Raw genomic sequence first — 22,102 nt, 5'->3', positions numbered from 1 at the left:
TAGGTTGTTTTCTTTGGACCATCAAAAGGTGGGGGGAGACCCTGACAGAAGTCCATAAAAACTACCAGAGGCATAGTATGAAAAAAAAAGCCAAATATTTTCCCCATGCTAGAGATGTTGAAAACTAGATAACATGAAATTATGACAAGAGAGGGAAAGTTTAAGAGAGATATATGGGGCAAGTTTTTTTAGACAGAGAGTGGTAGGTGCCTGGAACAAACTGTCTGGTGTAGTGGTGGAAGCAGATACGATAATGGAGTGTAAGAGGCTTTTATATAGACACATGAGTATGAAATGGATCATGCAGTAGTGGTAGAGATTTAGTTTAATTTCATATTGTATTCAGCACAGACATCGTGGGTCAATGGGGCATTTTTGTTCTATTTTACCTTGTATATTCTAATTGTCTGACCCCTTATCTTGAGATTCTGCCTTGTTTCTAGATTTTCCAGCCAGAAATATGCATTGTCTCAGCATCAACTCTATTAATTCCTCTTAGACTTCCATACATTTACATGGGATTCTCACTTACCTTCAAAACTCCAGTGAGTAAAAGGCCAATATTATTCAATTGTTCCTCACAGACTCTTAGCAGGAATCAATCCAGTGAAACTACAAGGCAATCCTTCCATGATGAGTATATATTTTATTTGGTAGGAAGACCATAACACCACACTTTTCTCTGAGTGTGTTCTCAACTCCAATCCCTTCACAATAAAACCCAACAACCTGACTGTTCACATTGTCATAGTACAAAAAGGAAACAAAGAGGATCGGAACGAGTGCAGACAACATTTATAAGGATGATACCAGAAATATTAGAACATATTTGGTCTCTTTTTTCTTGATAAAAGCAAGGCATGTAGAGGCAAATTGAAATTAAAAGTTTTAGTGCAGTGGATACAGAGAGAATGTTTTCATGTTAAATAGGGGCCATGGACAATTCTGATTTGATGGAGACAGACGTGAAAGCACAGAGGAACATCTGGAGAAATTTCTGAAACGCCGGTTCGCTGCCGCTGTTACTGGACGATCGAGAATCTTCCGGAGGGAAGGCCTCAAAATCTCCGGCTTTGCCTGCTGCTGGTGACCGAGATCATTTGGATAAAGATGGTGCTCGGTACTCGGTGTCGGAGTGCTGATTGGAGACTCGAAGTTTTCGGACAACTCAGAGTCGGACTGTGGTCGGGCATGGCAGGGAGAGTTTTCTTCCTTCTCCCATCTGCGTGAGATGTGGGACTTTCGAGAAACTTTGAACTCTTTTACTGTGCCATGGACTGTTCTTCATCAAGTTATGGCTGTGTACATACATCTATTGATGCTTCTGGACACATCTTCAGTGATGTTCCTGGAATCATCAGGTGTTTTGGGTCTTTCAACATCATACAACCTCCTCCAGGTGACCCAGCCGGGGCTGATCAGACCCCAGCTTGTGTCCAGATGGCTAGCTACTTATGACTCCATGGCTCGCCTCTTTTGAGCCACAGCCATCTTGAGGCCCTCTCTGCCGCATCGGTGGTACTGCGGATGGCTCTCCTCTTCATCTCTCCCTCGATGCCCAAAATGCTGAAGGCTCTAACTAAAGAATGAGCTACGAATCCCCTACAACCAACCTCCACTGGGAGGCACCTCACTCTCCATCCAGCCTGCTGACAGTTGCTGACCAGTCCTGCGTACTTGGAGAGCTTCCTTTCAAAGGCCTCCTCCAATCTATCTTCCCATGGGACTGTCAGCTCCAGCAGCACCACTTGCTTAGTAGACTCAGACACTAGGACAATGTCTGGTCGCAGGGTGGTGGCTGCGATATTGCTCTGTTGTAACTCTATGTTATAATTTTGTGGTTTTGTTAGTTTTTTCAGTCTTGGTCTGTCCTGTGTTTTGAGATATCACACCGGGGGGAATATTGTATCATTTCTTAATCCATGCATTACTAAATGACAATAAAAGAGGACTGCGTGTCCTGATAATCTAATCTAATCTAATCATGAAGAAGGTCATTACTGCGAGATTTTCCAAGAAATTGAACAAGGTGTTCGGAAAAAAAAAACTTCTAAAGAAACCTAAAGACTAGTAAGAATTGGAAACTAGGCCTATTTTAAGATGGTCGATAGGAAGTGTTTGAGATGTAAACACAAGGAAATCTGCAGATGCCGGAATTTCAAGCAACTCACATAAAAGTTGCTGGTGAATGCAGCAGGCCAGGCAGCATCTCTAGGAAGAGGTACAGTCGACGTTTTGGGCCGAGACTCTTGGAGGGTCACCACCAGTACAAATGTATCCATCTTTTCTGTTCTATCAAGGTGAATAACTCCACATAATACTCCATCTGTCCTCCAACATGCTTATCCTCTCTACAAACCTGTTCAGAATCTTTGCCTCCTCCTCATAGCTCACTCTACCTTTTTTGTTCATGTGAGGCATCATAAGATGTGTTACTTCTACTTTGAAGGTGCTATGTAAATGCAAGCTAATAGTCTGGTATCCTGAAAGTGAAACTTCAGGCTTCAGAATGTTCCTCATCAGTTAACACTGATCCATTTGTTGCTTTCATTGTCCTTCTCCAGCCACATTTCAGTCCAGTGCTTGTCCAGGGTACTGAAAGCGATTAATAGTGAAAAACAGAAATTCTCATGTACATCCATTCATGTAAATGCCTTTGTGAAGATTCTTGGAAGAATGGCATGGAAAGTGGGTAGTAATATAGAGGACCATTTTAATATACAACAGGCCAAATTGGGTTAAATGGGCATGAACAGAGTAGCTATTGGCTGAGTTCATGAATCTGATACTAGAAACATAGAATATATAGTTTTAAGTAATTAAAAGTGTAAAGGATGTAAGTGCAGAACTTACACATGTATAAAATAACAAAATTAACTAAAAATTTAAAACACCAAGAAATAATTTAAAGTACCAATCTAAAGATAAATTATTAATACACATTCAACCCAACTTCCTTTCCTTATCATTTCCAATGTCATCTGCAGGGTACATGTTACACCAAAGAGATGATCCCTCAGCATAATGTTGGCAGAGCCCAACAATCGCCAGGGTCCAGCCATTCATTGTGTATGTCTTGCCCAGTATAATTTTTTGAAGTGCAAAACTTTGCACTTGTCTGAGCTAAATTCTTTCTGACATTCCTTTGCCTACTTTCCCACTTGATCATTCTACTGTCATAACCGGAGACAGCCGCCTTCTCTGTCTACTGTTCTACCAATTTTGGTGTCATGTGCAAATGTACGTTGAGCTACATACTCATACATGATGAAAAAGATTGCATCAAATAGCACACAAATCTACATTTTACATCGAAGAAGAGTAACACATATAAAATGCTGGTGGAACTCAGCAGGTCAGGCAGCATCTATGGAAATGAATTAATTGTTGACGTTTTGGGCCGAGACCCTTCATCAGGACTGGAAGTTGAAGAGGGAAGAGGCCAGAATACAAAGGCTGGGGAGTGGAGGAAGTACAAGCTAGAAGGTGAATATGCTAGAAGTGGGTATAAATTGAGAAGCTGGGAGGTGATTGGTGGAAAACATAAAAGGCTGAAGAAGGAACCTGATCGAAGAGGAGAGTGAACCTTGGGAGAAAGAGAAGGATGAGGGGCACCAGGGAAGGTGATAGGCAAGCGAGGAGAAGAGACGAGTAAGAGGAGAACCAGGGTGAGGAATGGAAGTAGAAAGAAGAGGGAGGGGGAGAAATTACTGGAGGTTAGAGAAAATGATATTCATGCCATAAGGTTGGAGGCTACCCAGACAGAATATGAAGTGCTTCTCCTCCAACCTGAGAGTGGTCTCATTGTGGCAGGAGAGGAGGACATGATAGATGCTACTTGTTCTGCTGAGCTCTTCAAGCATTTTGTGTGTGTTATTCTGGATTTCCAGCATTATGATATTCAGGAAGAGCTTGTTTGTACCACAACTCCATTTTAATCAGACAACCTTACACCGGCAGAAACACCTTTCAGCTCATTAGTTTTCAAACATTCTGTTATTTCCTTGTTCTCAAGGTTTCTGGATTCACTCATCAGAAATTCCCATGTATATTCAGTTGCTTGTGGTGATAGATGTCATGCACAATAATGAATATTCACAGATATATGAATACTTCTCTGATATTTAAACCATCTCAATGGAATAAAACAATTCTTTTCAATTAAAGGAACAAATCGCTCCTTTTCAAAGGCCCATTGTTGCTAATTAAATTAAGCACAGGAACCAATTTGATTCATTTCATCGAGGCACAATCTGATTTTTATGTAAAAGAAGCAATGACTCAGATATCCTGCACAATCTGCAACATTTGTAAATTCAAGAAATCCCAGCCAAACATTAACACTAATTAACTCTAATCGGCCAAACTGATATGCATTCATCTTGCTATTTGTGGGCTCTCCCCACCTGTATTTTCTAGGGCTGAATGCGGAAGGATGAACAAGTTGATAAATCCCTTTTCAATATGTGGCAGAGACATGCAAGGACTCAGAGGCATTTAAGTCCCAGAAGACCTTCTGGTTTAGTCCCACCTGAGAAAAAGCTGACCGACTGAAAGATGGCAAGATTGGACTACAGCTATCTCTGTTAGCAAGAGGCAGTAAAATTTAACATAGTTTTAAATAATTTTTAAAAATTGTAGAACTTACATATATAAAAATAATAAATTAGTGAAAAACAGAACACTGAGAAATTAAAATACCAATTTAAATTTGAATTATTAAAACATACTCATATGAACTTCCTTTCCTTATCATTTCCAATTTCATCTGTAGGGCTCATGTTGCACCAGAGAGGTGGATTCCTCAGTGTAATGTTGGGGGAGTTCAACATGTATGGGTTCTACTGTTGGAATCTACGCGAAGTCCATCAATGGAGCAGTTGGACAGATGTGTCAACATTCTGGTCTTATGGTAGGTCACCATAAACATTCAACTAACTTACTTGGGACTGGCTGAACATTGTCAGTTCCCTTCAGCTACAGTGCAAAAATTCAGCCCATCATTTCTGGTACCTCTCACATGATACTGCCAGGCAGATTTTCCTATACCCCTTCAGATTTCTGAAGCAATCATTCCCTCCAGAAAGCACTGATTCATTCTTTCATCTCCATCAATACTCACATCCGTTCGCTTATTAGATTCCCATGTAAACACAAAAGATATGTGACCCATTCCATTCCCAAGTTTAGATAATGCCTAGCCTGCTAGATTTTTTTCTGCAAATTTGTTTATTTCAGTTCCCAATAGCTACAATGTTTTGTTTTACCATTATTCTAATTAAGCTATTGCAGACTCTTTAAATGAGCTGAGAATTGTTGTTATACTGTAAATTGTAACATTGTCGAGCTATTTGTCTTTGCATGTAAAGCACATTTTAAAATTTAGCAACGGAGATCAAGAAAGAGTGCTTCACTTACCCAATTACAAACAGATATCAATGTCTACAGTTATGATTTTGTTTCTAAAATCTCGATCAGGCATTAGCCTTGCTTAAATATGCCTATTGTCACTTGTATTCTGTGAACTTCATGTTATCTTGTGGATAAGCAGCATCATTGTAGACCCATCACATCCTGGACATTACCTGTTCCAACTCCTTCCTTCTGGTAGGCGCTTTAGATCACTGTATGCCAAGACAAATAGGTACAAGAACAGTTTCTTTCCGTATGCCATCAGTCTTATGAACACTTGAATTTTAGTCTGTTATAAACCAAGTCCACCTGTACATACACAGGTATACCTCATTGTATATAGTTCACGATTATTTGCACTATTGTTCTGTTTGTTTTTTTTATTCTGTACAGCGAGAGCTCAGGGAAACTGGCATCAAATTCCCGTATGTGTCCACACACTTGGCGATAATTTAAAGGATTCTGATTCTGATTCTGATAGTTCTAAATAAAGTTGTGAGACTTCAATAGTAAGAATCCATCTGAACATGAATGATGGAAATTTCGAATTGTTTGACTGAGTGCATTCATTGATGCTGAGGCGATGTTGAAATTTGCCTCCAAACCCAGGAGGTCTCATGTTCACTAAGGTCACTTTCTAAACCTAGCAGCTGCCACTTGTAAGATCAAACAGTTGTAAGTAAGCTTCCAACTAATATTGTTTTGTTTAACTTCTGGTCATAAAATCAGGAGTCAGTCTTCAGTTCTTAAAATGGAAATGGAAAGCAGTAATCAGCTTGAAGTTAAAACACATCTTTGCAAGTAAGATGTGTCTATGTAGTAGATTGCTGGCCCTCTGCACCTGGTTTATAACTGTTCAACGGAGACAATGGGTTGTTTAATGTGGCTTGCTTCAAAACAGACTCTATGTTGCTTTGTTCAAGGAAGCTTGCAGACCAGAGGAAAACATAACATTTAACTTATCAAATTACTTATTTATTAATGGTAGATTTATGTTCTCAACAAGCTAGTTTCACAACATTGATTGTCCCTCCCCACTGATCTCCCTTCTAGCACATATCTTTGCAAGTGAAACAAGTGCTATACCTGCCCTTAACACCTCCTCCCTCACTACCATTAAGGGCCTAACACAGTCTTTACAGGTAAGTCTGTTGGGGTCATATACTGTGTCTGGTGCTCCCAATGTGGCCTCCTGTATATCGGTGAGACCAGATGTAGATTGGGAGACCGCTTCACCGAACACCTACGCTCTCTCCTTCAGAAGAAGTGGGATCTACCAGTGGCCACCCAGTTTCACCTATCATCTTGAGTTTCTCTCTCTCCTCCCCCAACTTCTTAAATCTACTCCTCATCTTTTTTCTCTCCTGTCCTGCCAAAGGGTCTCAGCCTGAAGCGTCAACTGTACTTCTTTTCCATAGATGCTGCCTGGCCTGATGAGTTCCTCCAGCATTTTGTGAGTGGTGCATTAATTGTGGAACTGTGTCTCCAAAAAGCTTTTAGACTTTTTGTGTAAAAAAGGTATTTGAAGAAATATCGTACACATGTGAAGTCATTCAAGTGGAAGAAACTGTATAAATGTGGAGAACAGTTCAGCCTTATTAGGAAAGGGATAAGGAATATTAAGAAGAATGATAAAAACACAGGGTGAACTAGAATACATTCCTCTGGTTTTGTTGCTAAATCTTTACTTTATAGGGATTGTATCTATGTTTTGGAAATAATTTTTGCTTTAGAAATGGTCTGTAATTTGGAAATGTTTAAGATAGAAATCCTCTATGAGTTTTAAATGTGTTTTAAGAATGTCGTTTGGATTTAAATGTGTATCACAGAAAATAAATGAACTGTGTTTTAAACTACTTTGTTAGTTGGAAGTATCTTCTCCTTGGTAGGGAAAGGGGACACAATGCTCAAGTAGTGGGTATTGGCTGTAAACTCATGGTGGAGAAAAAGGAGCAAAATGAAGTAGTCTTTGTAGATTGGGTATTTGGAGTATAATCTCCATTTGGTGAAAGTACTCATGGCTATTTATATTTGATAGGACTTAAGGTCTTAGTATGAGAAAACTTCGTGGTCAACAAACCTAATACCATCACAACAGAACCCTTGATATAAGGAGATCATTATCACCACAGTGACTTTCAGTTTACTGTCCATTGTAAAACTCAATCGATAAATTCCAATAGGAACAAGGTTCCCCTGAGTATAATTTCACCCAACACATATCAATCAAGTGCTGTATAAGCTAGGTTGATTTCTTCACTCCCTGGTGTCCCCAAATCTGATGAAATCGAGCTGAACGTTGATCAATTTGTTTGAGGATAAAGGTAGTAAAGTTACCTGGCCTACTTGAAGGTATAAACTAAGAATTTAGTTTAAGTGTCCTTAACTAAGCTACTTTGATGTCCACCATTCTTTGGTACAGATGGACCTTCAGATAACCAGGATGTCTCTATATTTGTTTCTGCAAGTTGGTATCCTACATTGCATTGATTATGAGCTCATCACCAATGGCTCATGGGAATAAGCAACTGACATCCTATAATGGCCTGGCAAGCATCATACCATCCTGTGTGAAGAAGAAACAATCAAATATTTCATGAAAATGAGAAAAAAAATCTTTTAAAGGGAAGACGAACTTCAAATGAAATAATTATTTCAGTGCTTCCAAAACAGCTGATTGCTTAAATGTCATTGTATGTCCCGTGACAATCACACTGAAGTTGAGAAGTTAAAAGTCTGATCATTACCAGGGCACTGTGGATATTGCTATGCTCAATCATTTTATGCATTTAAAAGAAAGAATATGATGCAATGGTTGAATAATTAGAATTCTCACACTCTCAGAGCTCATAAACTCAATTGGTCAGGTAGGTTGCTTGCTGGAAGTGAATGGTTTCACTCTTTCTAGAATCTATCCAATTGAGGTTGAAGAGTTGATGGCCTCCATCGGTCAGAGTTGACCGTGGATATTGTGTCCTAGCTGTCAAAGATACCCAGGCTTGGGGAGTGCAATATGGAGAGCAAGCTGTTGCCCATGTAGGAAGCTCAACTTCTCCACACAGCTGATAAACCCAAAAGAACGGCAGAGACCAATACAGTTTGCTACCGATAGCACGGCTGGAGTTGCCAGTCAGCATTGAACTCAATGTAGCTCTGCCTTAGAGACTCCAACTGTGGATTTTCCCTTAGGGGTTTACTCCTGGAGCCTTTCCCGGGAGTGGGAATAGCTGCAAGGCAGCAGAGGTTTGAGATCAGAGTTTTCCTTCCCCTAGATGGGCTACCAACCATGGGTGACAAGCTCTATCTGCTCAAAGTGACCGGTTTTAAGGAGCCAGTAGCGCTCCTTTGCCCCTTCTCCTGATAGTAGAAAGAGTTTCACCAGGCTTAGTAGCTAAGCCACACCTGAAGGCCAGGAGCTGGACTTGTTTTTTCAGAGGCTATTTGAGGTGCACACCATTGTGAGCATTTAATAGGACATGGGAGCTTGTCTCTATTACCATTCCCGGCTATAACAGCATTAAGGAACCAAGGTTGCTTATCCACTTACATGTCTCATATGTATAATGTTTGTAGATCTTAAGCACCCTGATTGCATCCTACTATTGTTACAAAACCTGGACCTTTTACAACACTGCTTTAATAGCAGAATTCCCAATGAGACTAAACCTCTTGGGAGTATATTGTGACATATACTTATGTATTTTGATAATAATTTTACTTTGAACTTTGATTTCTCTCTGCGCACATGCGCCCGACATGCAATTTTTTAAAATTCTATTTCTGTTTGATGGATCTTAGATCAGGCAAACTAGCTTCTTTTTTCCATATTACAATAGTAACCACACTTCAGTGTGCACTTCACTAGCTATGAAGTTATGCTGGGTGGTACACAACTGCAAGCCCTTCCCTCTCAGAACAATAAAATTGACAAGTAATATTGCTTTAATAGTGATTACTCTAGTTACATCCTCTAAATGAACCTGAATCACACAGGGATTAGGATGCAAAGTACTCATTTGCTGAAATTATGTACAATGTCTGAAGGTCTTTTATTTGATTAAATGAGAAAAAAAATAACATTGAGATATTTTTTAATTAATAATTGGGAGCAGTTAATTGCTGACCATATTAAATTTTGCTAAATTATTTTTTTCATCAGAACAAACTGTTTGCTTAGATTAATAAAACAGTGTATTTAATTAACATTTTAGCATATATTTTAGCTCCAGCATTATGTTTTGTTAATCAATGTAATAAATTAGCAGAGCCGTAAAGGTAATGAATAATTTTGCTACATTCTTGTCTGAAAAATGCTGAAACTATCCAGTTTGAATATGTTGTTAGTACTTGTTGAGGATGTCTAGTTTGGATTGGTTTTGATTGCAAATGGTCTGTGATTACAGCACAGATGCCCCACAGGGCTATATGCTTAGCCACCTGCTTTACTTACGCTGGTCATGATGATTTTTCATACCATCGGACTATTGGACCAAGAATGAGTGGAAGCGCAACAGCTTTTTCGCTTCAAAACTCCTCACAGGTTACATCGTCGTCGGAAACGATGGACTATCAACACTACTCACTTTACGGCTATGACTGTGCGGCTAAGTACAGCTCCAATACCATATTCAGGTTTGCTGTTGATGGTACTGTTGTGAGCCAGACCAGAGGTGGTGATGGATCAGCATACTTGAAGGAGGTTGAAACTTTGGCTGAGTGGTGTCATAACAACCATCTCTCGCTCAATGTCAGCAAGACCAAGGAACTGTTTGGAGACTTTAGGAGAAGGAAACCAGAGGTCCATGAGCCAGTCCTCATTTGGAGGATCAGAGGTAGAGAGAGTTAATAACTTTAAATTCCTGGGTGTTACTAATTCAGAGGATCTGTCCTGGACCCAGCATGTAAGTGCAATTGAGAAGAAAGCACGGCAGTGCCTCTACTTCCGTAAGAGTCTGCAGAGATTCAGCATGAAATGTAAATCTTTGACAAACCTCTATAAATGTGTATTGACTGGCTGGCTGCATCATGGCCTGGTATGAAAACACCAATACTGTTGAATGGAAAATTCTACAACGGGTAGTCAAATCAACCCGGTACATCACAGGTAAAGCCCTCCCAATCACTGATCACATCGCTAAGAAAGCAGAGATCCCCACCACCCAGGTCATGCTCCTTTCTTGCTGCTGCCATCAGATAGAAAATACAAAAGCCTCAGGACCCAAACCACCAGGTTAAAGGACAAGTACCCCTCAACTATCAGACTTTTGAGCAAAAGGGGATAACTACACAGATTTGCCCATCCATTGAGATGCTCCCACAACCAATGGACTAACTTTAAGGAGTCTTTATCTTCTTATCTCATGTTCTAGTTGCTTATTGCTATTTATTTATATTTGCATTTGCTGCATTCTGTTGTTTGTTGTTTTCTGCACTCTGGTTGATTGTTCATTGATCCTGTTATAGTTACTACATTATTGACTTGCTGAGCGTACCACAGGAAAATGAATCTTAGGGATTATATATGGTGCGACAGGGTCCTGAATTACCCCTATGAACTGTGCTTTTGAAAAGAGAGAGAGAGTTATTTAACATCGACATATTGTTTTGAAAGAGAGAGAGAAAGAAAGAAAGAGAGAGAGAGAGAGAGAGAGAGAGAGAGAGAGACGAAGACTAACTTTTGGACTGTCACTTTAAGGCACGACAAGGAACTTTTGGATTTCTGCTGAGTTGGAGAGAGAGCACCGAGCAGCTCGTAAGTCACTCTGATGACCGAGGGCGGCGTTATTTGATGGACAATCAATGTTATACTTTCTCTGGAGTATGTTTATACTTTCTCCAAGGACATTTGCCTGCTTGTACATTTCTTACACAGACAAAGCAAGGAGGAGTTATTTGAATGACAGTTGGTAACCAGTACGGTGAGATAAATGGGAGGTCAGATGATAGACCCCAGGCACATGGTTTTGGACACTGAATGAGCTTTGTTGTGCCCACAGAAAAAGTGGGTTTTGGAGGATCGATCAGTGGCTCTTGCAGTGAGAAAAGGGATTGACCAGTGGGGAGTTGTCCATGTGTCCAACATTTGCCTGGGTTGATAGCTCCACCACAGGAAAACGGTCCCCTTTGTTGTGGTCACAGATGGTGACTTTTAAAGGATTTAGAACATAGAACATAAAACATAGAATAGTGCAGCACAGTACAGGCCCTTCGGCCCACAATGTTGTGCCGACCATCAAACCCTGCCTCCCATATAAGCCCCCACCTTAGATTCCTCCATATACCTGTCTAGTAGTCTCTTAAACTTCACTAGTGTATCTGCCTCCACCACTGACTCAGGCAGTGCATTCCACGCACCAACCACTCTCTGCTTAAAAAACCTTCCTCTAATATCCCCCTTGAACTTCCCACCCCTTACCTTAAAGCCATGTCCTCTTGTATTGAGCAGTGGTGCCCTGGGGAATAGGCGCTGGCTATCCACTCTATCTATTCCTCTTATTATCTTGTACACCTCTATCATGTCTCCTCTCATCCTCCTTCTCTCCAAAGAGTAAAGCCCTAGCTCCCTTAATCTCTGATCATGATGCATACTTTCTAAACCAGGCAGCATCCTGGTTAATCTCCTCTGTACCCTTTCCAATGCTTCCACATCCTTCCTATAGTGAGGTGACCAGAACTGGACACAGTACTCCAAGTGTGGCCTAACCAGAGTTTTATAGAGCTGCATCATTACATCGCGACTCTTAAACTCTATCCCTCGACTTATGAAAGCTAACACCCCATAAGCTTTCTTAACTACCCTATCCATCTGTGAGGCAACTTTCAGGGATCTATGGACATGTACCCCGAGATCCCTCTGCTCCTCCACACTACCAAGTTTCCGAGGACAATGAGAAGATCGACAGGGTCAGCTCAATTGAAAACTCAAATCTCTTCCTTTCTCTCTGTCCATCACTACTCAACTCAAAACCATGAACTGAACTGAACTTTACTCATCATCGTAAGACTATCTATTTACCCCTAGACTTGAAGAAGCTTGGTTTTTCATATATATTTCCACATTTACTGATTTACTTACTTAAATTTAATCATTGCTAACCTGTTTGATTTATCTGCATTTATATTACTGTATTGCATAGTTACTAATAAATAATATTAGTTAATAGCAATACTGGACTCCAAAGTGTTTTCCATCTCTGCTAGTTCTTTAACCCATCACGGGGTATGTGACAATGGCGACATATAGTATATGTACTTTGATCATAAATTTACTTTGACCTTTGACCTTTGAAAATAATAACTATTGAAGTTTTATTAAGGTTTTCCTTAATGGTTCCTTAAGGTTGCTATAGTCTGTGGTGGTAAGGGGGATAAGCTCCCACTACCTATTAAATGCTCCCAATGAAATGTACCTCAAGTAGCCTCTGACAACCAGGTCCAGATCCTGGCCTTCGCGTTTGGCTTAGCTACTAAACCTGGCAGAACCATTTTGACTGACAGGAGAAGGGGCAAAGTCGTGCTACTGGTGCCTTAAAACCAGTCATTTTGGGCAGACGGGGCTCATCAGCCGTGGCTAGTAGCTCATCTAGGAAAAGGAAAACTCTGATCTCAAACCTCTGCTGCCTTGCTTACCCAGCCATGGGAGAGGCTCTAGGAGTAAACCCCTCAGGAAATATTTGGAGCTGGAGTCCTTAGGGCAGAGCGACATTGAGATCAATGCTGACTGGCAACTCCTGTGATGCTGCCAGTACCAAACTGTATTGGTCTGTGCTGTTCCTTTGGGTTTATCAGACGTGTGGAGAAAAGGAGCATGTCACATGGGTAAAAGCTTGCTCTCCAGGTTGTAATGCCCTGGCTTGCTTGCGTATCTAAACAACAACATCCATGGTTGACCATGACCAATGGAAACAAGGACCATTTGTAGACAATCAGGTAACCCATGTCTGATATGTTAACTAACATCTGTCTGGTTTGTGACTTTTGGTTTATCTGTCTAATTTCTTGCAGAGGAATTAGTCTGAATATCCTGTTTCCTCAAGCTTTCCTGTATGCTCTCACAAACTCCTACAGGTAAAGTTACCTTTTATTTACTGTGAGTTCTAAAGGTGCTTCAGGAATTGGGACACGGATGTACAGAAATGCTCTGGCAAATTGTTCACCAAATAATACATCATGAAATGTGGCTGGTGGAATCTATAAGTGCCAGGGAAAACAGGCAGCAAAACTAAACCACCAATTATGTGGATCTTGCACACAGGATAATCGAACCTCCCAGTGCGTCAGGAAAGCCAGTGCTGAACTAATTAAATGTTTATTTTCTTGATAGCAGGAAGAATAATTAATGAGCATGTCAGTCCTTAACGAAAAGTAAACTAGGCATTGAAAGACAAACTTCTTTTTGAGCGATTTAACCTCATTTACATTTATTGTTATTCTACTAAACTTAGGAGGCACCTTGCACCATGGGTGTAGTGCACTTACATAGGCTTATCCATAAAAGGAATGTCAGGGACTGAAATTCCATTCCATCCAAAACTCATAATTCTTCTGAAAAGATTGCGTGAAGCTGAAATGATTCTGGTGGCATCCATTTGAGGACATGATGAATGTACATCAGCCTTGACTTGGATTAATTTGGGAACATCACAGCTCTCTCCCACTTTACTTCAGGGTGAATCCATGAAGATACTGCACAAAAATTAGCACCCCAGTCCTTGTAGCCACGGCACATGTCAAAAACATGATATTGAAGAGGTGGTTGCGGGAGACAGGGGAGCGGCTATGGGACTGCTTGGAGTTATTGGACTGGGCCGTGTTCAAGGAGTCATCAGAGGGTCTGAACAAACGCACCACGGACTTTATAAAGCCAGTTATGGACGAGTGTGTCCCCACAAAATCATTTAGAGTCTTCCCCAACCAGAAGCCTCAGATGTGCCACAAGATCCATAGTCTGCTGAGAACCAGATCAGTGGTGTTCAGGTCTGGCAAACAAGTGAAATACTGGAGGTCCAAATGACCTCTAGAGAGTAATCTCACATGCAAAGTGGCAATCCTGGACTAAACTAGAATCACAGAAGTATGCTCGATGGTGTGGCAGGGCTTGAATGCTATCACCTCCTGCAAAGAAAAAACAGGTGACATATGTGACAACAAGGTTTCACTCCCAGATCAGCTCAATGCCTTTCACACTTTCTTTGATCAACAAAACGGGGAGGCACCTTCATGAGCTCCCATAGCCCCCGATGATCCTGTGATTTCAGTCTTTGAGGTCGACGTGAGAGCACCTTTCAGGAGGTGAACCTACAGAGAACATCTGGCTCACACAAGGTACCTGGTCAAGTACTGAAGACCTGTGCTGATCTACTGACTGGAGTGTTCATTGACATCTTTAACCTCTTGCTTCGGCAGTCTGGAGTACACACGTGCTTCAAGCAGGCTTCAATTATACTGATGCCCAAGAAGAGCGTGGTAACCTGCCTCAGTGATTACCATCCAGTAGCACTTACGTTCACTATCATGAAGTGCTTTAAGAGGCATCAACTCCAGCCTAAAGAACAACTTGGATCCATTCCAATTTGCGTCCTGCCGCAACAGGTCTACAGCAGATGCCATTTCATTGCCTCTTCACTTAACCGTGTTGCACCTGGACATTGAAAATGCATACATCAGGATGCTCTTCATTGACTACAGCTCAGCGTTCAATACTATCATCCCCTCAAAGCTAGTCAATAAGCTCCAAGACCCAGGCCTCAATACCTCTTGTGCAACTGCATCACCGATTTTCTCACATGCAGACCCCCGATCAGTCCTTCTCCACAATCTTCTCCTTCTTCGGCTGTCCATCAATTTCAATGTTGACTGTGCTGAGTGTTTAGTCTCTGCAGGCACGTTTATGGACCACAAGACCAGCATTGGATCGGCACTGTCTCCCACATCGGTTGCATTTGTGATTTGACTGGTCTAGCACCGAATGTCTGCGTTCATGACCTGCTTCATATTTCTTCTGCCTTTCCTCCTCGATAGCTGGGATTGACTTCTTGACAATGCAGTGCCAACTTCTTCTGTCCAAGGCACCTTTCTCCCAGGTGTTGACATTCATGTCAGTGTTCTTCATATGGCGCTGGAGCACGTCTTTGTAGTGCAGCTTCTGACCAACACGCTTCCTCGTTCCTTCATGTAGCTCGCCAGAGGAAACAGCTTTGGGTAAACGATCATCGCTCATTCTTGTGACATGACCAGTCCAACGCAGCTGAGAAGCTGTAATGAGCAATTTTACATTGACTGTCCCAGCACTTTTGAGCACCTCCACATCTGGTACCCTCTCTTGCCACTTGATGTGTAATATTTGGCGTAAATGCCTGTGTTGTGTCTTGGTAAATTTCTTGATGTGCTTCCGATACAATGTCATCGTTTCAGTTGAATAAAGCAGAAATGGTAAAACAGCTGTGCTATACACTTTGACCTTGGTTGCCTTTTTAATGTCATGGCGAGACCAAAGTCACTTCTGCAAAGCACCAAAGACTTTTGTAGCTGATTGAATTCTCCTCTCAACTTCCGGATCTGATGAGTTGTTGTTGGTCACAGCACTTCCTAAGTATGTGAAAGAGTCATAACATTTCAACACTATTCCATTGACCAATAAGACTGGTGGTTGGGTCTCACTGAGACTACACAGAGGAGGAGGCTGGTAGAGAAGTTCGGTTTTGGAAACATTGATTCTTAGGCCAAAAAGAGTGGCAGCAAACAAAAAGCGGTCTACAATTTCTTGAATCACATCAACATCAGTAGCGACCAGCACTGAGTTATCTGCATACAGAAGTTCTCTGACACATATCTCTCTTGATTTCGTTGAGGCTTTGAGTCTTGACAGGTTGAAAAATTTTCCATCTGCACAAGTCCTGATGTACACACCTTCGTCCAAATTATGGTCCATTATTTCCAAAACTGCAGCAAGATATAGTGTGAACAAAGTTGGAGCAAGAACGCATCCTTGTTTTACCCCTTGGTCTCCACAATCATCATCAGCACAGATGCACCACTTAATCCCCTGTGCTACTCAGTTTATGCTTATGACTGTGAGGCTAAGCACAGCTCCAATGCCATATTTAAGTTTGCTGATGATACCCCTGTCTTTGGTTGAATCAAAAGTGGTGATGAATCAGCATATAGGAGGGAGATTGAAACCCTGGCTGAGTGGTGCCACAGCAATAACCTCTCACTCAAAGTCAGCAAAGCCAAAGAGCTGATTATTGACTACAGGAGGAGGAATCCAGAGGTCCATGAGCCAGTCCTCATCAGGGGATCACACGTGGAGAGCATCAGCAACTTTAATTCCTTGGTGTTATCATTTCACAGGATCTGTCCTAACTGCTATTACAAAGCAAGAATGGCAGTGCCTCTACTTTCTTAGAAGTTTGCAAAGGCATGTCAACAAGAACTTTGACAAACTTCGATAGATGCACGGTGGAGCGTATACTGACTGGTTGCATCACAGCCTGGTACAGAATTACCAATGCCCTTGAATGGAAAAGCTTACAGAAAGTAGTGGATAAGAGGATATTTTCAAGCCCTCACCACCATTGAGCACATTCACAAGCTGTCGCAGGAAAGCAGCATCCATTATCAAGAAACCCCACCATCTAGGCTCTTCTCGCTGCTGCCAACAGAAAGGAGGTACAGGAGCCATAGAATCTACACCACCAAGTTCAGAAACAGTCATTACCCCTCAATCATCAAGCTCTTAAACCAAAGGGAATAACTTCACTCAACTTCATTCACCCCAACACTGAAATGTTCCCATAACCTATGAACTCACATCATGTTTTGATATTTATTGTTTATTTAGTTATTATTATTATTTTGTTCTTTTTTTGCACTTGCACAGTTTGTTGCCTTTTGCGCATTAGTTATTTTTCCATCTGGTTGTGTACAGATTTTCATTGATTCTATTGTGTTTCTTTGTATTTACTGTGAATGCCCACAAGAAAATGAACCTCAGGGTAGTATGTGAAGGCACATATGTACTGTGATAATAAATTTACTTTGACCTTTGAACTTTGAAAAGCATAACTGGTCTATGGGCATCAGAATACTGAGAGTAGTTTGGTATGACATAAATGCAATTTTGTAGAAAAATAATCAAATACCTGTTGAAAATTAAGTCATCTCCCTTTCAGGCAGTCCTGAAAATTCCCTACTTAGACAAAAGTTCTTCAACCTCAGTCGTTAACTTTATTTCAACCTCACCTGTTGAGTACTCAACATTTTTATTTCAGCTTATTCCCTCGTGTGACATACACTAAAAATTAAAATCTAATTAAAAACAGGCAACGTTTTTTCTAGATATGAACATCTATTGAAGCTTCAATATATTACCACATTCGGATACGAAGTTAGTGACAAACAAGAAATCTTAAAGGAATGGTGACCAACATTAAATATGTTACAAAACCTTCATGGCAGCTTCACCTCAAATCTTCAATTGCCCAACCTGTCCAAACTCGTGGTGCTACTTACAGAAACTTGGACTGATCTGAATTGCTTGAAAGAGAAATCTAGATAAAGACTCACAGAGCCCTTGAAGAAAATAATATTCACATCTCTGTGGGAGATTTGCAGTCATTAGCGGGGAGTAAGTTTCATTCAAGTTTTTATTAGTAATGTTCTTGATCAAAGATAATTAATATAATGTGAAATCAAGCTCATTTTCTTTTCATTCCGGTGCCAGTATATAATAGAACATAGATCAGCACAGGACAATACAGGCCCTTCAGCCCACGATGCAGTGCTGACCTCTTAAACTACTCAAAGATCAGTCTAGCCTATCCCTCCCACCTAGCCCTCTATTTTTATATAATAGGATATAAATTACAGGATTGATTATCACTATTGTTTGGACAACTTTCTACCTGAATGATTGTTGTGTTGAAATTCCAAAGACTACTATGCCCTGATTGTGATTCATTCAAACTGAACTGATTTTATTCACAGGTAAATGATAGTTCAATGAAAAATCAAAATATAAGCAGTTTATCTCCTAGCATCTGTTACTCCCCAGGTATGAATGTCTTTGCGCCATGGTATCTTACATCTGATAGTTCTTCAAAGGTGTCTAGTTTTATTGCAGTTATATTGAGCAATTTTACAAAGTCTTGAGGTTTAAAACATGGTCAGACATTTCCACATTGTCAGCAAGATTTGCCCCTTGAACATACTGCATTGCATTCTGCATTGTGGTAACTCAGCAAGACTCACTTTGATTTGCAATCAAGCCTCCTATTATCTTTCACAGAAGGATGGGTTACTCTGTGCCACACCATAAGGACACAACCCTAATGGGAATTGTCATCAGCTGTGAAATGGCTTCCAGATTTCACAGTTTGATCCTTGTCACAGCAATCCTATTGATTGGATTAGTATCAATAGGAAAAGTTTCAGTAAGTTTCAGAAAGGAAGTATGATCCGAGATACCCACTGGTAATTATATGTAATAATCATCAAAAGCCTTTTATGTAATCTATGTTCACATAAATTCTTAGTTTCCTTGAGTTACACAGCACAGAACAGGTCCTATTGCCCAACTCCTCCATGCTAACCATGTTAGAGATTCAGATTAGTTTCTTGTCATATCCTCCAGGGTGCAATTAAGTTCCTTGCTCTAGTGAAGTTTTCTTTTTCTGGATGTTTTTCTTGTGATTGCAAGACCCTATTGGATATTAATAATGCAGAATACCCTGAGACTGAGGCACTGGTTCATTGGTGAAACTGATGGTGGGGAGCTGTGTTGCCTTGGTTGTTGCTCAGACAAGGCCCTCAGGCCTCAGGGACATCTGTTGTGGTCGCTGGTGCAGGAGGCCGCCCGGATTCCATACTGGTTTGGGGGCTTGCCCGTCCTGTCAGTGTCGCCCTCGTTATGAGCCAGCAGGAATAGATATGAAACTGAAACAGGGTTTATAAACAAACCATGAGATTTATTAATCTCTGCTCAAACACACTGAAAAATAAACAAACGACTAACTTAACCAGAAGTTAACAGTTAGGTGACTATATCGAACAAACAGTCAAACTTATAAACTGTTCTTAACGAGTTCTCATCCAAGAACAGACTTAAAGTGATAAATTCAAAAGTCCAAGTGATTTATACAGTTATTAAGGAGAGACTTCCCCGAAACAACAATTCCTTCGAAGTAATGACGAATCTGCCGATCACAGACAAGAGTTGCCTGGTCTGAAGAAATAAGGTGTCCTAAAGGAACTGACCTTTTGGCTGGAGGGTGGTCACTGCACAAACCTTCCTGACCTTGCTGGAGTTTAACTTAAATGTGCATGCCACAATTCCTGAACAAAAATTCAAAAAGATCGCTCATTCCCAAAAAGCCGAACGACATTAACTTTACCCAATCCTTCAGGTTTGGATAACGCTGGTAATGACTTCACTCTCCGATACTGGACTGTAAGGGGAAAATAAACGTGTAACAAACAAAACCGGTGGCGTCTCCAAAACATCCGACCGGCACCAACAACGCTGCAACAAAAATAAAAATGAGAACTGCGTCACAGTGGCAGGCTTTTCTTTTATACCATGCCATCACGTGACATCACTTCATCCCGCTATCATGAGACAATAACATCATGCCCATCACAAGATGATAACATAATGCTCACAAGATAATTACATCATGCTCACGGGATATGTAACACTCTCCAGTGTTTGTTCCAGGAAGACAAGCTAAATAGCGATCCTCTGTGGCTGCAATTACATGAAATGAGAAACTGCTGCAGCTTGGTTCTTGCAGAAACATGGCTCTAGAACAATGTCCATGCATCATCTTGCTACAGGAATTCAGAGACATTATTATTATTATTATTATTATTATTATCATTATTATTATTTTATATTTTTTGTAACTATATGCTTTTCCGCTATCATAATTACATGTGCAATTTGTGCTGTGTTACTGTTGGTTCTGTGCTTTGCACCTTGGCCCCAGAGGAATGTTGTTTCGTTTGGCTTTATCTCCGTGTATGGTTGAATGATAGTAAACTTGAACTTGAGCTTGAAGCTCACAGTGTTCCTGTGAAATGTCCCCACTCTCCAGCCACTTTTTTGTGCTTACTACCTATTCCCTATATACCCTATCTATATAGGTACAACTTTGTCTGCGTTTGGCTCATATTCCTCAAAATCTTTCCTATACATGAACCTGTCCAAATATGTATTTAAACATTATAAATGCACCAACCTCAGAGCACTTCCTGTGGGAGTTCATTCCATTTACCCACTACTCGCTGAGTATAAAACATACCCTTCATATCCCCTTTAAATCGATTTCCTCTTATCTACACGGCCATTTTGTGAAAAAGTCTATCAATTGTTTGTTATAACTCAATAAACCTATATTGATGGCCCCTCAGCCTCCATGCTGTAGAGAAAATAGTCCTATCTTGTTTATTTGTTCCTTATAATTTAAGCCCTTCAGTCCTAGCAACATTCCTGTGAATCTTTTCTGCACACTATCTAGCTTAATCATATCTTTCCTATAGTGTGGCCATCAGGGCTGCACACAATCCTCCAGCTGCAGCCAAACCAAGAATTTGTTTTCTGCAAAATGACGACCCACTCCTCTATTTGGACAATGACAGTAAAATTACTACATTCCCTCTTCACCATCCTGTCTTTCTGCATCACTATTATATAGAACATTGAGTAATATAGCACAGTATCAGCCCTTCAGCCTTTGGTTTTGTGCTAACTCTTTAACCTTCCCCAAGATTAATCTAGCCCTTCCTTCCCATGTAGCCCTCCATTGTCCTTTATTAAATGTCCCTGATGTCTCCTGCTCTACCACCACCCCTGGCAGCGTGTTCCACGCACCTGCCACTCTCTGTGTAAAAACCCCTAACTCTGACATCTCCCCAATACTTACCTCCAATCACCTTAAAATTATGCTCCCTCGTATTAGCCATTTCCACCTTGGCGGGGGGGGGGGGGGCGGAACTCTGTCTGTCCACTTTATCTCTGCATCTTATCATCTTGCCCACCTCTATCAAGTCACCTCTCACCCTCCTTCTCTCCAAAGACAGAAGCATCAGCTTGCTCATCCTATTCTCATAAAACCTGCTCTCTGGTCTGGCCGGTATCCTGATCGATCTCATCTGGATCCTCTCTGAAGCTTCCACATCCTTCCTATCATGAGGCAACCAATCAGAACTGAGCACAATACTCAGAGGCTGGTCTAACCAGATTTTTATGGAGCTGCAACATTACCTCGTGGCTCTTGAACTCAATCCTGACTTATGGAGGCAAACACACCATACATACACCACACAACAACCTTCTGCTGCACCATACAGGGATCTATGGACGCGAATCCCAAGATTTCTCTGTTCCCCCGCACTGTTAAGACTATTGCCATTAACCCTGTTATCTGTCTTCAAGTTCGACCCGTCGGTTTTCACAAACAAAATGACATAAGCTGTTTTATATTTAAGAAAATACATAACAACTCACTTACTGAACTAGGAATAACAGAAAAAGCACGATGTTGTTTAAGTGGACAGAAACAACAGAATGCTGTAGTTGTTGAAATGCAAAAAGTTAGCATGCAGGTCCAACAAGTAAAAGTAAACAGCAGGTTGGCCTTGACTGGAAAGCAAGAGGAACATGAAAGCAATATATATTATCAAGAGATTC

Source organism: Mobula birostris, chromosome 24 (assembly GCF_030028105.1).
Source record: "Mobula birostris isolate sMobBir1 chromosome 24, sMobBir1.hap1, whole genome shotgun sequence".
Taxonomy (NCBI): Eukaryota; Metazoa; Chordata; class Chondrichthyes; order Myliobatiformes; family Myliobatidae; genus Mobula; species Mobula birostris.
This window is presented reverse-complemented; position numbering follows the sequence as displayed.